Here is a 12,091-nt window from a genome sequence, read left to right as displayed (position 1 = left end):
GTGCTGATGGATACCGTTGTGTCAAGGGGGAGCCTATATGGATAGGGCAAGCTAGGCTGAAATGAGCAGACACCGTATTGTTGATACCTGACACTGTAGCGTTCACTGTTTTGGCTGGAAGCCCCATACGTCGGCGAAGCCGTTCCGTAACGAATGAACAGTTGAGTTGAACAGTTGTAGGCGCTGTTGCATTACGCCACACCATGTCCGGAATACAAATATTTCAGACACAAATTGTTCCTTCTCGCATACTTACTGCGGTCAGACGGAGTCATCTTCGGGAAGCGTGAGCAGGATCGAATGTGGTGAGCGTCACGACTGCAGAGTTTGCACTTCGGATTTGCCTGAAAAGTATTAAATTTTTTCTTGTTTCCCTCGTTATGTGATTTGAGGGGCTGAGATTTGGTCGGCTGTAAGCTTCGCAAATCAAAAACAGTTTCCAAAGTCTGGACCCGACTTGTTAGAAACTTGTCCATGTCACTTCACTTTGAAATCTCGGTTTTATCTTGAACCGATTGCTCCCACAACGAAAGCGTAGCTTCCGGAAGTTTCGTGGAGCAGAGGTACCTAATGATCGCTTCCCAATTAGATATGTCAACTTTATGATTCTGGAGTCCCGAAATGGAATTATATATTCCCCGCTGAAGCTGTTTGATTGAACTTCCAGATTTCTTCAATTCACTTATAACTATACTTCGTTTGTCCTCGCTGTTTCAAAACCTTCATTTCTAAGGCGATATTCGCTTACTATTTATCTTGCTTCGCCATCAGTTTTTTGTACTAAATGGCATAATTTTTCTACTGAGGCGAGCCCTTGATTCGTTATGTAAATGGCCGTGAATAAGTCACGGCATGTTGGACAGGACAAATAATCTCCCTCAAAAACCTCGCTATCATAAGGCGGACGCCTAACATTGCGTTCCCTAGCCGAGTCGTGACTTGATTTTTCGGAGGCTTTATTTTTTGCTTTGTAGCTAGGTCACTTATCAACTCGATGCACTTCATATAAGTCGCGTACGCTAACGTATACTTTTTCTTCGCTGCTCTAACATCTTTGGAAGATGTTGCAGCATTTGACCCCTGAAACTCACTATAGCTGCGTTTTAGCATCCTCCCTTTGGGTTTCGAGGACGGATTGATTAGGGTTTTCGAATTCGCGAAAGTCTGACTCGAGATCGATCAAAGACTCAACCAATTGATTTAAAACTTTGCCATTTTTTATTAGTTTCTTAGATGAAAAAATTTACTTTGGATTATTAAGTCTTGGACGAAATCCGAAAAATGCACGTAGTGCTGAAGTGCTTTTATAATCCAAAATTGCTAAAATTGTCGTAAAACGTAAGTAGCCTACAGGTATCGTAAATTTTTTCCGCTCAAAATTTGAAGCTTGTTAACGAAATAGCGCTGTGTTGCTCGAAACTCCCTTTTTCTTTTGTAAATACTTACGGTAAATTTGAAAGGAACTATAAATTTAAGTAATAACACCAACCAAAATCCCGAAATAACTCACCAAGGTGTAGAAATATTTGTATAATATTACTAATAAGTGAACAGAAAAATTAAAAACCCCGAAATTTTCGTAAATATTTATTATTTCTAAAATGACCACAAGTTATTTAAAAAATTATTGCACACTATCTATATAAATAAATAAATAAATAAATGTAAGCCGCGATATCCTCCGAAGAGATATAAGGCCGAGCTTCTTTCTCTTCCAATTTGCGTCGTGCTCCTCTTGATTTTCCATACAAATTTTGCCGGACGGGACCTACATGATTTTATGCCGACTCCGAACGGCATCTGCAAGGCAGATGAGTTTTCCCTGAGAGCTTTTCATGGCAGAAATACACCCGGAGCGCTTGCCAAACACTGCCGAGGGGCGACCCCGCTTAGAGAAATTTTCTTCTAATTGAAAACCCTTATTTCTAAAATTTTTGATGTTGCTTTGCCCGGGGTTTGAACCCAGAGCATCCGGCGTGGTAGGCGGAGCACGCTACCATCACACCACGGTGGCCGCCAATATATATATATATATATATATAATATATAATATATAAATCTTATAAGATAAAGTCGCTAAATGTCATTGTACGCACATCACTTCACACAGAATGGTCCCATTTTAAACCAGTTTTTTGCATTTTAAAGCTTAACTACGTGGGTTGCATATTTTCACTATAATTTGAAGGCATATATTATGGGGCCGTAACAAATTGCCAAAATGTAGTAAAAACTCATTAAATTTTTGTTTACACAGTTATAACCTCTAAACGGATATATGTATGTATTTAAAAAATTCTACTTTGCAGTAAAACTCTGAATTATTTATCTTCGTTCTGCATCAAAAAAAAAAAAAAACAAACAAAAAATACTTGATTCCTTTCTTATATCAGCAAAATTGTTTAAACAAAAGTAACATTTTTACCAAAAAAGCAGTGCGTGTCGTTGTTCGTTTCCAACTGTGCGCGCAAATTGGTTTGAGTGAGACATGATGTGTCACATACGTACATACGTATATATGTACATAGCTTTCGCTGCGTTATTTAACTTCGGGATTACATTTATACGTATGGATGTATGTATGTATTTTCATATCATATCAGCTTGACATACACACATTGTACATACATATTTATGCGTGTTGCCAAGTTAATACAACATAAATGGTTAAGAATTCATACATCTCTTGAAAAATACTCTTTCGTTAAAAATATTGAACATTTTCTTAAAATTCTTAAACAAAAGTTTTATTTTTTGGAATTTTGCATGTATATGCTAATATTTGTGCACTAAGGAGATTAAATTCTTCAATATATTTTGTATGCTAGCTTGTACGCTGATCGTAAAGTCAAATGAAGTGAGTATCCATTTTCAATGTTTCTTTATGGCAGCCCTAAATGAGTTATTTTAGAAAGAACAGTTGGTTTTCACGAATTGTCTTATTAAAGTTTATACGTACTATGTTGTTTAACCTGTGCTGATAATTTATTTTATTTTATTTAAACTCGAAACCAAAGTCAGCTTTTTTTATCAATATTATTGCAAAGGTAAATACCACACAGTACCGGGTTTCTTTATTATTTGGTATATTTTTTCGGTGAACTTTTTTGAAAGTAGAAATAAAAGAAAATACAGGGAAGTAAAGGAGAGGAAAGGGACGGACAGGAAAGGTGAGGAAAGAAAAGGAAAAGAAATAAAAGTAGGGGAAATTACAGGGCGGAAAGAAAGGGAGAAGACAGGACCGGAGAGCGAACGAAAGGACAGGAAATGAAAGAAAAGGAAAGGAAACGAAAAAAGAAAAGGATATGAGAAAAGAGGATAAGAAAGGAGGAGAAAGTAAAGGATAGGAAAGGAAAGCATAGAAGAGGAAATTAAAAGAAAGGAAGGAGGGGAAAGAAGGAAAGAAAAGGAAGGGAAGGCAAGGGAAGGAGAAGGAAAGGAAAAGAAAAAAGGAAAAGGAAGGGAAAGGAGAGGAGATGAAAACAATTAATTAAGATAATTTTTTCTTAACTTTGATCAATGCAGTTTAATATTTTAGTAATAATTTATTGTTACGATTTAAATAAGTTTTTGAGCCGAGCTTTTCATAATAAGGTGTGATTGAGTGTTCAATTTTGACTGGTTGAGGTGCTGGAGAAAACGTCGTGATTCCAAGAATCCCGATAGTACCAATAGATCTCCCATTTCAATTTAAACGGCTACGGTATCCAGTCAAATTATGTTTTGCAGTAACAATAAATAAGGCTCAAGAACAAACTCTTAAGATAGCCGGTTTGGACCTAAGAGTTCATTGTTTCACACATGGGCAATTACATGTTGCTCTATCCCGAGTAACAAAGGCAATTTATATGTTTTGTTTCCTGATGGGAAAGCTGCAAACATTGTATACAAAGAAATTTTATAAGAAAGAAAATAAAAACTAACTGAATATGAACAGTTAATATGTATGGATGTATATTTAACTTCGCTTTGGACTTAATTTTTTATGAATTATCTTTATTTTTTAATTGAACCATTAAATCAAAATGCAACAAAAAATTACTATTTATAAACATTACAACCTGTGTGAAACAAAGTGCGGGTTGCTAATTTGAAATAAATACCAGTAAAAATCTATATTTAAACTTCCTTTTTGAGGTTTCGGGAGTCGCAGTACTAATTTCGGAATTTGCACTCCTATCTCGATGTTGCTCACCACCCACCAATATAATGCATGTAGATACGCAAAATCGCGGTGATTTGTGCTTTCTTTTATTTCGTTTTTCTTGCACTTGTTTTTAATAATGCGATCGCAAATCGCTATTATTATTTAGACTATTATAAATTAAAACGACTATAATTACCGAAATAAACGCAGCGCGAGTGATTTTGTATAAATGATTTGTATATATATCATTTATAGTGCAGTGTTGTGTTTTGTGATTAATTAAGATGAATAAAAATAGTGTCCAATGGGCAATTTTGGCCTTATACTTGTGCCACCGACGAGGAAAAAACCAATACAAATTTGAAGCCGCACGGAAAAAATGAGAGGAAATTCCCAATTTGGACACTTGTTCACGTATTTAACAAGGAATTAGTTTCGAAAAAAATTTTAATTTAATTTGGAAGAGTTTTCTAAGTATTGCAATAAAAAGAAAAATATGCAAAATTACTCACGCAGAATATGAAAAAATATTATTATAATATTTTTTTTTTTTTTCAAAACTCCGCGAAAATCACTCGATCACTTTTTATGTATATTTCGTTTTCTTATTGAATTTGAATTTTGCACAATAAACAGAAAAACTCACCCGTAATTATTTATTTTTTCTGTTTTTAGTGTATGCAGAAAATGATCATGTAGGTATGTACTTAGTACGTTCGGCACCTGTTAGCTTAAATTTTGCTTGATTTCAAAGCTCGTTTTTTATTTTGTTTATGTACTTGCTTGTTCGTAAAACGGCTACGAAGGACCATCGAAACACAATTGGCGGGAATGAAACGAATTGTGTTTTGCATAAAAGAAAAAGAAACACGATAATTAGTATTTATACATAGAAATATGTATGATAATTAAAATATGTCTTTATATCGTCAATATGTAATTATTTAATATCAAAATAAAAGGATTGTAGGAACTTACATTTTGTTTGAATGAAAAACTCCAAAATAGAACGCTGTATCAGATGGTGGTTCGTTGTAACACAAATTAAATCAGTCCAAATCGCCACCGAGCCCCGAATTTTCTCTCTTAACGAAAGAAAATGCTGGATGAAGAGGACGATTGGAAGTTAGCCGTTGCTTGCTGACAAACGAAATAAAATAATTAAACAAAAACAAAGCACAGCTTTGGCACAGCATGCAATAGAAAATAAACACACAGCTGATTTTGAAAACATAAAAATAATAGACACCGAAAGGAGAGAAAAAGCGTGTTACACCTTAGAAAGCCTAAGAATTTTGCAAAAAAGAGGAAACACAATAAAAAAAGAAGATACAGACAATATCGCCGCCGCGTACCTATTATGTTTGTAATTTAGTTTTTAGTATGAAAAGTTTACCGCATGTAGGTGGTATCGATTTTTCCATTCAATTAACTTTACACAATTTTTTAATATTAAAATGTTTTTAAATGTTTAAATGTTTTAGTGAAAATTATGTGTTTCGTTTAATTCCAATTTTGTAAGTAAGAAAATACTTCTTGTACAAACAATATTTAATTGCAATATTTTAAATTTTAATTTTATATGTATCTGATTGTGTTCTTTGTTGTTTTTTGTTTTATTAAATAAATACAGTGTCACGCTCCTGAAGATGCCAAGGAAAATTGGCGAAACGTCGAGCTGAAAGGTGGAATAATCTTTGTTTTATTTGCACCCAACACAATAGATCTGCCTAGCTTAAAATATACATAAATATTATTCAAACAGATCGGAAGGAAACTATATATAAAAAAAAATGTTTAAGTTAAACGGTTTTATTGAAAACAATACATACATGACTTATTAATTATACTAAAAGCTAGATAATAATTAGGTCCTAGGTACTAGTCATCACACTCCTCATCAATCTAGGGCGTTGATCTGACAATTAAATAAAAGAGTTTGGCGCGTCAAATTTCTAACAATGCGAGGCGTAGCATATCCTTATTAAGGTTCAGTTGGTCTTACTTATGACAGTCAATAGAAATTTGATGCGTCCAACGCTTTTATTTGATTGTCTGATCAACGCCCTAGATTGATGAGGAGTGTGATGACTAGTACCTAAGACCTACCTAATTATTTTCAAGTTTTTAGTATTATTATTATTTCATGTAAGTATTGTTTTTAATAAAACATTTTAACATACAATTTTTTTTAATTATTTTATTTTAAAATGTTTAGTCTTTATTTAATTACCTATGATTTCTCATTCTGTTTAGTTCTTTTAGTGACTCATTATTACAAGGACTCTTTCCGGACGATTTGTTACAATCCAAGTCCTCAATACATAATCCTTCCAAAGACTCGACTCTGCGGCACGTATGCTTGTCCCTCCTCGAACTCCAAAATATTTTGATGTCACTTCTACCGAACTGTATGTAATATTTGTTCCAAATGTGAGCCAACTCGGACATCATAGGTTGATTTCTATTCATGTATGTATTACGTGTTCCAAATATGAGCCAAATCGGACCAAAAATACGATTTTTTTGTATATCTCTATCCTTGCGCCACCTAGCGGGGAGTGTTTTCATATGTCTCTTTCTATTCATGTATGTATTATGTGTTCCAAATATGAACCAAATCGGACCACAAATTCGATTTTTTGAAATATTTCGATCCATGCGCTACCTATCGGTGTTATTTTTTTCTTATTATTGCATTTTCATCGGGTTTTGAGCTGGTCAAGTCAAGCTAAATAAAACCGTTTAAAAATGTTAAGGCGAGAGCGGCTACCCGGTAGGAAATTAATTAGGCCACTGGCCTAAACACCCCTAACCACTCTTAAAGGCACGAACAAATTGACCAACCCCACAGTATCGCCACTCAACCAATCATTATTTATAATATCGTTACCTCAGAGGCATAGGGGAAAGATAAATTATAGAGTTTGAGTGGAATCTCGGACTTTCTGCCCGGTCCCCGAAGTAAGAAAAAGCCAGGATTTTCCGACCACTTCTCGCTCATGAAAAGCACAGTGGAGCGGAATCGCGGTCTCTCCGTCCGTCCATAAGAGAACAACGTCAGAGTGGAGCGGAATCGCGGTCTTTCCGCCGCCAATTCGAAAGCAACGCCAGCATAGAGTGAAATCGCAGTCTTTCCCCCCATAAATATGGTAACGACGTTAGCGTGGAACGGAATCACGGATTATCCATCCAACTCAACAGCAACATCGACATGGAACGGGATATCGGACTTTCCGTCCAGCTACTCAACAGCAACAGCGGCGTTGAGCGGAATCACGGACTTTTCGCCCATCCACTCAACATCGACGCAAGCGGAACGTGGGATGAGCGAATTCCCACATCGCCAATAAGTACATGTATAAACTCAAGAAAGCCAGAACGGACTCCCGAGAATCGCAGCTGCCGGCAACCTTCAGTACCGGGAACATAATTCGGGAAACGCTCGCCTTACGGCCCTTCGTGTCAATATCCGCCAATGCAATGGCGAAACTTGAGGCATGAGTATGCCTTCATATGGTCCGCACCGCAACCACTATAATCGCTTACGATCTGGCTCTGCATCTACACTTAGATGATGACGCCCCTGGCATTGCACGAGGGTGCCTTCTACGAATGCGAGGTACGCACGGCCTTAATAAGTGTATGTCTGTTCACGCTATCATCAGGCTAAATTACGCGCACATCAGCCCAACCGCCGACGTTGCATTTTGTATACCACCGCGCCTATTCGACTCGTCTTGGGAGCCGACGCCTACACGTAAATATTATTACCCGGCGCTCAACCAACCACAATGGGCCCGCTCATATCAATTTGTACATAGGACTAGAAAATAAGATTAAAACTATAATGAATTTAATTTAAAGATCAATATATATATAAAAACAGGCATGCTTAACGAACGAAACGATATCATTTCGTTACGATAATCAACGCTAATAAACGAAACGAAGTCACTTTTAACGTTAATTTGACGATCTTAACGTTAATAAACGAAACGAAGTGACTTCGTTCCGTTTATTAGCGTTGATTATCGTAACGAAATGATATCGTTTCGTTCGTTAAGCATGCCTGTATAAAAATCAAATTTTGTGTGTGTGTGTTCCCTATGGAAACGTATGTCCCAAACTTCAATCATCGCCAAATTTTGGCTATAATAGGCTCCTTCGATTAAGGCGAAATTTTTTCATATTTCAGAACTAAGCATTTAAAATTCAAATATATTTTTCCCAATTTCACGTGCCCCACTGGGTGGTGCGACAAATTTTGTATGTCAGCAAAAGTTACTCATACGCCATGTACGTACTTAAATGCAGAACTTTTGTTTGGTCATAGCATTGAGTTCACAAAAAGTTAAAGCGATTGCATTGAGTGATTTAAAAGGTTTTATTAAATTTAATCATTCTATTGTAAAAATAGCTGTCTATATGAGCTGATAGACAATAATTGTGCAGCTAAAGTATTTTGATTAAGTTATGAGATTTTGAGTATGAATTGCGTGTCACAAAATAAAATTTGAAAAATAAGTCAAAGAATGATAAATTAGAGGAATGAGGGATCTTAGAAAAAAGGAGAGAGGTAGAGGGTGTAAAAAAGAAGAGGGAGAGATAAGGAAATTATAAAGGGTAAAAATGAGAAAAATTGGGAGATACATTTTGAAGAAGATCAATAAAATCTTATATATTGATTGCTTGACTTTGAGTAACGGGAAGGAATGCGTTAAAATACACCTTCTTATTTAGATTAGTATCTGCCCAACAGAGCAACGCCGGGTACCCTGCTAATTTGTATATATAACTACAAAATAAAGGAAAAAAACTGAAAAATCAACCATGCCTTTTTCCACAATCCTTATGCCATTTTTCTTCAATATCAAGATTTGAGGATGGAATTAGCGGCAATTTACGAGTTGGCCAAATCGACACAAATGGCACCATCAAGCCTGCGACTAAGGCGTTGCTTTTTATACGGAATCTCATATACATGCATGCTGCTGGCAGCATAACTGGGTATGGCTCAGCCGCTCCAGGGTCAGGCGAGGATTCCACTAACTTCTACCAATTAATAACACAATTAATTGTTGTTTTGTTCCGAACACGCACACACATACGATGCGGTTTTCGACTTTATATATATACATGGTTGCTGGGTATACTCAGTACTCCTCTCAGGGAGCCTCGAACAAGAGTCCTAGCTACCATGAGCTGTGTAGTGAAGTCCACCTTTGCATTTGGCTCGGCACCTCAATCAGGGAGCGTGGGAGGGAGATACTCCTCGCCCACACTGAGTGAACTGACCGCGCCTCATACCATTCCCATTTGTTGCTGGGTAGACTTAGTACTCCTCTCAGAGAGCCTCGGACCATGAGCGGTGTAGTAAAGTCCACCTTTGCATATGGCTCGGCCCTTCAAACTGGGAGTGGGGGAGCGAGATTATCCTCGGAAACCCTGTGTGAACTGTCCGCGACAAATGCCATCCGTATTGGTATTTATTGAGCGCTGGCACGTTCCTCAAGGGGGTCCAGGTGGTATATTTTATCACCTCGTGGGTGGCTCGGCCGACGTAAGTGTGTGTGTTTGTTGTCAGGTATTTTCCTTTATTCATATCTTTATTTATATAAATTTTTTCCCAAAACTTGTATATAATTCAGCATAAAAAAAAAACATTGTACTTTGTATTGTATTATTATTTTTTAGGTTGTGTAAAAAATTCTTCTTTTAGCTTAATACTAATTAATTGAGAATAATGTATAAGTCTCTTTTTTTTTGTCTCTTTTGTAGGAGTGTTTGTATAAAGTAGAATATTTCTGTTAGTTTTAGAGATTAATGTTTATGTTTTTGTTTTATCGGCCTATTGATAAAGTATTCAAGGTTCGAAACGAGCTCAAGACCAGAACAATAATTTTTTGTAATGATTATTGTTTTTTAATTTTTCTATAATTAATAATTTTTCCCAAATTATTAAATAAATTATAAAATTAAAAATTGCTTGAAATAAATGTTTTCATACACTTAAAGCAATATGGGCAATCCCCGAATAACTCATACAAACAGACAACATTTGGTTAATTCGTTTTTGTTTTTATCGGCCTATTGATAAATGATTCAAGGTTCGATTCGAGCTCAAGGCCTGAACAATAATTTTTTTCTAATGATAATTATTGTTATTTTTTAATTTTTCTAAATTTGAAAAATTGTATTTTGTTTTTGGAATAGTAAGTATAAAATTTTTTTTTTTCAGACAACCTGCCATAGCTGCGCAAATAGATCCATTTCGAAGGGTGCTAAGCCTTCATCATCAGTACGCTTTAGGCATGCTGCGCTAACCATTTAGCTATACAGCGGTGGTTTGTTTGACTGGCAAATTTGCTACTTCTATTCTTTTTACCAACTATATTTATTCAGTGTTGCGCCATCTGGTGCAAATCACTGATAATGCTGGATTTTTGTTTATTGTCAATTACTTTGTTTGACATTCCCAAGTGCTCATGGTTTATTAACAATTGTTTTTGTTTTTATCGGCCTATTGATAAATGATTCAAGGTTCGATTCGAGCTCAAGGCCTGAACAATAATTTTTTTCTAATGATAATTATTGTTATTTTTTAATTTTTCTAAATTTGAAAAATTGTATTTTGTTTTTGGAATAGTAAGTATAAAAATTTTTCAGACAACCTGCCATAGCTGCGCAGATAGATCCATTTCGAAGGGTGCTAAGCCTTCATCATCAGTACGTTTTAGGCATGCTGCGCTAACCATTTAGCTATACAGCGGTGGTTTGTTTGACTGGCAAATTTGCTACTTCTATTCCTTTTTACCAACTATATTTATTCAGTGTTGCGCCATCTGGTGCAAATCACTGATAATGCTGGATTTTTGTTTATTGTCAATTACTTTGTTTGACATTCCCAAGTGCTCATGGTTTATTAACAATTGTTTTTGTTTTTATCGGCCTATTGATAAATGATTCAAGGTTCGATTCGAGCTCAAGGCCTGAACAATAATTTTTTTCTAATGATAATTATTGTTATTTTTTAATTTTTCTAAATTTGAAAAATTGTATTTTGTTTTTGGAATAGTAAGTATAAAAATTTTTCAGACAACCTGCCATAGCTGCGCAGATAGATCCATTTCGAAGGGTGCTAAGCCTTCATCATCAGTACGCTTTAGGCATGCTGCGCTAACCATTTAGCTATACAGCGGGGGTTTGTTTGACTGGCAAATTTGCTACTTCTATTCCTTTTTACCAACTATATTTATTCAGTGTTGCGCCATCTGGTGCAAATCACTGATAATGCTGGATTTTTGTTTATTGTCAATTACTTTGTTTGATATTCCCAAGTGCTCATGGTTTATTAACAATTGTTTTTGTTTTTATCGGCCTATTGATAAATGATTCAAGGTTCGATTCGAGCTCAAGGCCTGAACAATAATTTTTTTCTAATGATAATTATTGTTATTTTTTAATTTTTCTAAATTTGAAAAATTGTATTTTGTTTTTGGAATAGTAAGTATAAAAATTTTTCAGACAACCTGCCATAGCTGCGCAGATAGATCCATTTCGAAGGGTGCTAAGCCTTCATCATCAGTACGCTTTAGGCATGCTGCGCTAACCATTTAGCTATACAGCGGTGGTTTGTTTGACTGGCAAATTTGCTACTTCTATTCTTTTTACCAACTATATTTATTCAGTGTTGCGCCATCTGGTGCAAATCACTGATAATGCTGGATTTTTGTTTATTGTCAATTACTTTGTTTGACATTCCCAAGTGCTCATGGTTTATTAACAATTGTTTTTGTTTTTATCGGCCTATTGATAAATGATTCAAGGTTCGATTCGAGCTCAAGGCCTGAACAATAATTTTTTTCTAATGATAATTATTGTTATTTTTTAATTTTTCTAAATTTGAAAAATTGTATTTTGTTTTTGGAATAGTAAGTATAA

This window comes from Eurosta solidaginis, chromosome 1 (assembly GCF_040869045.1).
Source record: "Eurosta solidaginis isolate ZX-2024a chromosome 1, ASM4086904v1, whole genome shotgun sequence".
In the NCBI taxonomy this organism is placed as follows: Eukaryota; Metazoa; Arthropoda; class Insecta; order Diptera; family Tephritidae; genus Eurosta; species Eurosta solidaginis.
This window is presented reverse-complemented; position numbering follows the sequence as displayed.